General features: G+C 39.2%; 1 pseudogene; it reads right to left on the bottom strand.

Moving 5' to 3' along the window:
* Window positions 1-3,825: 3,825 nt before the first annotated feature.
* Window positions 3,826-5,733, bottom strand: LOC147605697 (ABC transporter B family member 6-like; annotated as a pseudogene).
* Between the last annotated feature and the right edge of the window lie 1,874 nt (window positions 5,734-7,607).

Genomic DNA, 7,607 nt, shown 5'->3' with positions numbered 1-7,607 from the left:
GGTTTGTCCCATTCTCCTTTATACCTAGCCTCCATTTCATACTACAATACTCCTTGGCCTTAACACATGACCATGCAGCCCATTGGCTAATTACAATTATACTCCTTGGTCTTTGGCCGCCTAAACATGAATTCATATGTTCTGGAGACAAATTTACCAAAAGTACACTACCCATAAGGTTATGGTTGGTAGTTATTTTACAATCATGACAATCACAGCCATGATCCCCAAACTCAAAAAAATTGTGATATTTTTATCTCTCCTCTCTACTAGATCAAACCAAATCAAAAGGGAGCCAAACTAGGTCCAAATCTTGTCTAAATTCAGCCAAACTGAACTTGGAAAATTCTAGAACCTAGTTGGACTTGGTTAGAGGCCTACCTCACCTATAAATAGATCCTTAGTCTTTTGTAAAAAAATCTGTGAACTATACCATGCTAGTATGACATGAAAATAATGATATTTTTTATTATCCCCCTTAAAACTCCTCTACTTTTGGAGAGAGTGGAGCCTCTCTCTTCAACCATCCTTGGAGCTTTCCTTTCAACACACTAACCAATTGATTGGTTGGGGGCAAGGATTTCACTGACGTAAACGAGAACATGTGAACATGTTAATAACATATATTAATAACACAAAAAATCTTGTGATCACATGTTATATTCACAAAGCTTTCACAAGGGCCCAAAAAAATTATCTTTGTCGGGCATAAAAAATCTTCTTAGGTGGCCACTGACCTGCTATTATATGAAGATGGTAACATGAGAAAATGTGAATAACTTATTCCCATGTGTAGCCAAGATTTTAAGGGGTTCCCAAATGGCAAGTGACCTGTTATTTTGTGAACGGTAACATGAGAACATGTGAATAACTTATTCGCATGTGTTATTATCACCTGAAATCTTGTGATCACGTGAATATTAAATCCCTGGTTGGGGGCTTCTTCTAAGATAGAGAAGCAAGCAAAAAGAAGAGATAAAGTGTAATTTTATGGTTTTTCTCTACTATTCTCAATGTTTTCACTTCTCAACCTCTCTCAAGCTTGAGAAGTTTATAAATTACATGTTTATAATGCAAATCAAGTTTTTCTTAAGAGTTGTAATGAATAATTAAGAAAAGTTTACATTTATGCTTAATTAGGATGTTTTTTATGTTTATCTGTCCCTCCCCAAAAGAATGGTCATTCCTATGACCAATTCTCTATTCAATTGATGCTTCTCATGGAGAAATTCTCAATTCACAAATCAAACTCTAGGCTTGTGAAGCTAGAGGTTAAGAAAATGGTTTTTTATACTTATATGTACCTACCGCTATATTAAATTATTTTATAGTTACAAAGGATGATTCAAAGGAGCTACATCACTCCCATATATACAATAGCCATGAAGGCTGCGAAGGAGCTACATCACTCCCATATACACAATATCCATGAAGGAGCTACATCACTCCCATATACACAATATCCATGAAGGAGCTACATCACTCCCATATATACAATAGCCATGAAGGAGCTACATCACTCCCATATATACTTCATCACTCTTATGTGTACAATAGCCATGAAGGCTTTGAAGGAGTCATCGTCATCCATCTTCATGTTGTCTTGATCAATTCATGTAGGTTGGCTATCTTCATGATGCCGAATAATATTTTTGTAGTCTCTTCTCTATATTGAAGCTCAACAATATCCAAATACAATCGTGATCCATAAACCCTGTAATATGGAAGAAGTCTCCATAACAAATGGAAAACCATAATTTTGTTATAGAAATATGAGATGTACACAAAGAAATAGACATAAAGGTATCTATTATATGGTTGCTTAGGAATATAGTCCATCCGCAAGGACATGCATGGCAATGTCAACTTGTGGAAGATCATCCAATCAATGGCAAATGAACTAGATTTGGTAAGAGAATTTGGTTACTTGGAGAAGTTGACTTGGAAGATTGACCTGTCAATAAACACTAAAATAGAAAATGACACTCATTCTAGTTAGTAAGGATATCATGGAAAGCTAGAATCATATCTTTGCCATGGGAAAAATCTATGACATAAGATCAAACCTCCAATATTATGAGTCAAGATAATGAGACAACTATAACTTGGATCAAACCTCCAAGATGACATGATATGAAAGAAAACCTCATAAGATGATAGGACGAGAAATCAAACCTCTCACGTCCATAGGTAGGATGACCACACATGATGAAAAAAAAGCGAACCTCTGACATGAAACAATAATTAGGATGTAGACACCTCTGACGAGACGAAAAAGCAAACCTCTGACATGACGTAATTGAAAGTAAACCTCATAAGATGATAGGCCGAGAAATCAAACGTGTGACATTCACAATCAGGATAGTAAACCTCATAAGATGACGGAACGAGAAATCAAACCTTTGACATCCGTAGGCAGCATGTAGCCAAGATGACATGATGTGAACATAAACCTCATAAGTTGATAGGACGAGAAATCAAACCTCTGACGGGAAGAGAAATCAAACCTCTGACATGTAGTCAGGATGACATGACGTGAACATAAACCAACCTCGTAAGATGACGTGAAGGTAAACCAACCTCGTAAGATGACGGGACAAGAAATCAAACCTCTGACATGTAGTCAGGATGACATGACGTGAACATAAACCTCATAAGCTGATGGGACGAGAAATCAAACCTCTCGGGAAATATGCTCGACGGAATTTCTTGTTAGTTGCCACCATAGATTGAATTCCAAGACTTGACCACCATTATAGCCATTTAGACCTGCATGGTTGCATTGTCGACCACAAAAGACATTGATAGACTTAAATAAACCTAGTCAATCTGATGAGCCAAACCCAAGGCACGGTGCATCCAACGACCATGGCATCATGGATACAATCCATGGAAACGTAGTCAACCATCATTGATGAAACATGTAACCATCATCATGGAACAACACCATGGCATCATGGATAAAATCCTTGGAAACACAATCAACCAATATAGATTAGCCAAGTGAGCCAACATCAACGAAACATGTAGCTTGGAATGACCAACATCAACGAAAAATGTAACCATCACCATGGAACAACGATCCTTGGAAACATAATCAACCATCATCGATGAAACATGTAACCATCATCATGGAACAACACCATGGCATCATGGATACAATCCATGGAAACATAGTCAACCATCATCAACGAAACATGTAACCATCATCACGGAACAACACCATGGCATCATGGATACAATCCATGGAAACGTAGTCAACCATCATCTATGCATGTAACCATCATCATGGATACAATCCATGGAAACGTAGTCAACCATCATCTACGCATGTAACCATCATCATGGAACAACACCATGGCATCATGGATACAATCCATGGAAACGTAGTCAACCATCATCGATGAAACATGTAACCATCATCATGGAACAACACTATGGCATCATGGACATTTTGACGAAAAAGCATCCATATGTATGCTTGAAAAATCATCATAAAACAGCACCATGGCATTTTGAGGAAACGTGTAACCATCATCATGGAAGGAAACCAACACCAAAGCATTAATACAAAGGTAAACCAAGTCAATGGATGCACATTCCATCAATATGAAAGAAACAAGATGCATTTAAAAGCATCACAATCAATATGGGAGAAACAATTGACATACCTTTTCTTGAGGATTTAATATGAGAATCATATCTATCAGCTCCTCATCTGAAAAGTGAGATTTGAGTATCCTCCACGCACTTGATGGATACCTACCCATATAGCAGTTTTCGTGATGGAGAACCAATGCTACCATTGTATGATGGAGATAAGGATTATGTCTCCACAAGATCTTCCTTAGGGTCACAAACTACTCCTAAATAGTTGATATTTTCTCCATCTAGTAGAACTTCACCTAATGTGGGATCATAAAAACGCTCTACCAGAGGAATTATACTGCTTTTGCCAGAACCATGCCTTCCAACCAAGGCAACTGTCTTTCTAGCAGGTATAGCTGAAATACACATTTCGAAACTCAAGGTTCCCCTGAACATTGATCAAAGCCTTCCCATCCTCATTGTTACTAAAAGATGACCTGCTAATCATGTCGAAGAGCCTGTCTGCTGCAATTCTTCCTTGCTCGAAGGCATAAAAGTTTGTTGCTGCCTAGTTGAAATACACATTTCAAAACTCAAGGTTCCCCTGAACATTGATCAAAGCCTTCCCATCCTCATTGTTACTAAAAGATGACCTGCTAATCATGTCGAAGAGCCTGTGTGCTGCAATTCTTCCTTGCTTGAAGGCATAAAAGTTTGTTGCTGCCTGATTCAAGCCACTTACAGAAGTATTCAAGCCACTTACAGAAGAAAAGTGCATACTTAGCACCTCATAGAGAACTATTCAAGCCACTTACAGAAGTATTCAAGCCAGTTTACAGAAGAAAAGTGCATACTTAGTACCTCATAGAGAACTGAGTCCAGAGCACACCAACAGCATTGCTATAGTAGATGCATTTCATATTTCTTCAACCATATTTAGCCCTACTGCTTGTACCCAAAGAAATTTTAAAATAGGGCTAAGGTAAAGGAAAGAAAGTTCCTTACAGGCCACTCAAAATTATGGAGAACAATGCAGTCACTACATCGCCCCCATCTGCAAGGCCTCTTGTCACCAGGTATTGCCCAAACCACAACTGCAAGGCACATGAGCAGATGGCAAGTCCATATGTAAAACCTAAACCAAGCCCTTGTACCAAACTGATTTGCACACCATATCGCAGTGTAGCTTGAAGAGCATTTGCATAAGAATACTTGGCAAGTGTTTCATTTGCGAACGCATAGAGTGTCTGAATATCAGCGATTGCCTGTTCGGCTATTGTGGCAGCTTCAGCATATGCATCTTGAATATCTTCAGCAAGCTTGAGTAAAAAGATATTTGAAATGCCTCCAGCAGCCACAATAAATGGCCAGTCCCTAAAGTAACCAGAGCAATTTGCCAACTGCCAACAAACCCCACGATAAGCCCTCCTAGGAAAGTTGCCAGTCCCTAAAGTAACCAGAGCAATTTGCCAACTGCCAACTGCCAACAAACCCCACGATAAGCCCTCCTAGGAAAGTTGCCATGTGTATATAATTTCCCACCTTCTCACTCAAGGTAAACTGTATGAGGACTACATCGTTCAAAACTTGACTGACAATATCCCCATTGTTTCCATAAGTGTCAAAGAATCCCATATCCTGGTTAAACAAGACACGCACGTAATTGGAGCGTATCCGTGCTGTCTGTCTTTCTCCCGTATAGATCCAGCATGATACCTCAATCCAGCCTGCAACTAGGGCACTCACTGCAACGTACAGAATGGAAAGAGAATGCTTGGTGAACTCATGATACAGCTGAGAACTAGTCAAGTCTTGCGAGCTGAACATATTGATAATCTGTCCGAAGAAGTGCAGATAGACTAGCAAAGCGGCTCCATGAGCTGCAGATGCTATGGCAGCAATGACCATCAGAAACCAGTCAAATGGGGTGGCATATGCAAACAGCCTGAAGAAAGGAACCGCAGCAGATGGAGGCTCGGTCTCTTCCATTTCTTCTGGTAGTCCATCTTCGTCAACAGGGATGGCATCCGCTCCCACGTCCAAGTAGGGAGAAGGAGACTCTGGTGGTTCAGAAACTTCTGAGACAGGAGTCAATGGCTGTACATGTGGAGGTGACCAGCCAAACAAGCCCCTGGGCAGCATCATCTTTAAGGGCTGGATGATCTAGTTGCTGTGAACACTGAGATCTTCTGTTGGGTGGACTAGGGAAACTGTTAAGTTCTGCTTTGAGAGCACTGTGCCAATTGATAAGCTTTTAGGCAACTAGGGCTGCTTATAATCTCTGATGTGTGGCAAAGAGAGTCATTCATATCCTCTGCTAAGCTACAATGTAGGCAACCTTGCCCGATGAAGCTTTGAAACAAAAACATACTCCACTAAAATCCTCTGTAATGTGGCAGATAGAACAACCCTTCAGATGAATTCCTGAAAGAAAAACTTTTTCCCAGAGCATTCATGGCGCCCAAACGGCCCCTCTACCTTGGCGGAGGTTTCATGACCACAACTACAAAGCTAGCACCAAATTTCGTCTCTTGCTTATCGTATGGAAAGAAGAAGAGAACCGTGATCGCCATGATTTGCACACGCTCTCATACCATGTTGGAGATGGAGGCGATAACATGAGAGAGAGATGAGAGAGAAGCACACGAGACACAAGATTGAATCCCCAAAGTGTGTGGAATACACACAATAGATGAGTATATATAGAGGAGATCCTAGGGCTATATATAGAGACATTCTATATATAGCCAACACTATAAACGCCCCTATCCCCTCTTTTTGTTTAGTGTTAAGACTCACCTATATGCATGATTTTGAGAATCACAGTGGTGAACTTTTATGAAATTACAAAATAATGGTTTCTTAGATTAGAAATATGATGAGGAAACGTTTGAGTTTTATTTTCCATGATTTTGCAAGTGGTAGAAATCACAACCATGATTATTGAAGAATCATGGTGATAAAAATCTTTTATTTACACAGTAGATAATGATTGATATGCATTCATTGCAAGGGAAAACACATGTTAGGGATGAAAAACCTTTGTGTACACCAAATGATGATTGATATGAATCAAGAACAAGGGCAAACACAAGTTAGAGATGGTTTTGATGGAATTTGATATATCCAAGTCAGCATGATTATGCAACAGAGATAAGAACCATGGGAATGATGCTTGGAAGAATCACAGTGATAATATTGCATATAACTAAGAGGATATGACTTTAGTAGTTCACACATGATGAGAGAATGCCAAAATACCATGTACTTGAACACTTGGATGTTGGCATGATTATGAGGAATCACGGGCATGCTTTTTAGAAAAATCATGGCCATGACAATTAATGCAACCCATCAAATGAATGTAGAGCATGCATATAAAGTGCATTTATCAAAAGTATTAGTGATGATTTAATTGTATTTGCATATGTTTTTACATTCATGATTTTTAGGTGAAGCAACCACACGAAGATGATTTCTAGAGAATCGTGGCAATGAAAGCTTATTGAAATTTAGTGAGAGTGATCATTTGTTGATTTTTGGAATCACGAGCATAAATTTTAGAAAAATCACGATGGTTTTGTGATTTTCTTCATCCATGACTTTCTTTAGGCCTGATTGGGGATCATGGCTGTGATTGTCGTGATTGTAAAATAACTGCCAACCATAACCTTATGGGTAGTGTACTTTTGGCAAATTTATCTCCAAAACATATGAATTCATGTTTAGGCCAAAGGCCAAGGGGCATATTTGTAATGAGCCAAAGGGCTGCATGGTCATGTGTTAAGGCCAAGGAGTAGTGTAGTATGAAATGGAGACTAGGTGTATAAAGGAGAATGAGCCAAACCCCTAATTACCCTTTATGAATGATAATCCTACTTTGAGACCTTTTTCTTAAGATTCTGTGGCTGTATGGCCTTTTAGTCCATGTGGTAGTCCATCATGACTACAAATCTCTTCTCTCTCGCTCCCTCCTCTCTTGTAAACTCCTCATGTTGAAACCTAATGTGTGATATGTG

This window comes from Cibotium barometz, chromosome 59 (genome assembly GCF_041138505.1).
Source record: "Cibotium barometz isolate CiBa-2024 chromosome 59, ASM4113850v1, whole genome shotgun sequence".
NCBI lineage: Eukaryota > Viridiplantae > Streptophyta > Polypodiopsida > Cyatheales > Cibotiaceae > Cibotium > Cibotium barometz.
Note: the sequence above shows the minus strand (reverse complement) of the source record. Positions and strands in the feature narration are given on the sequence as shown.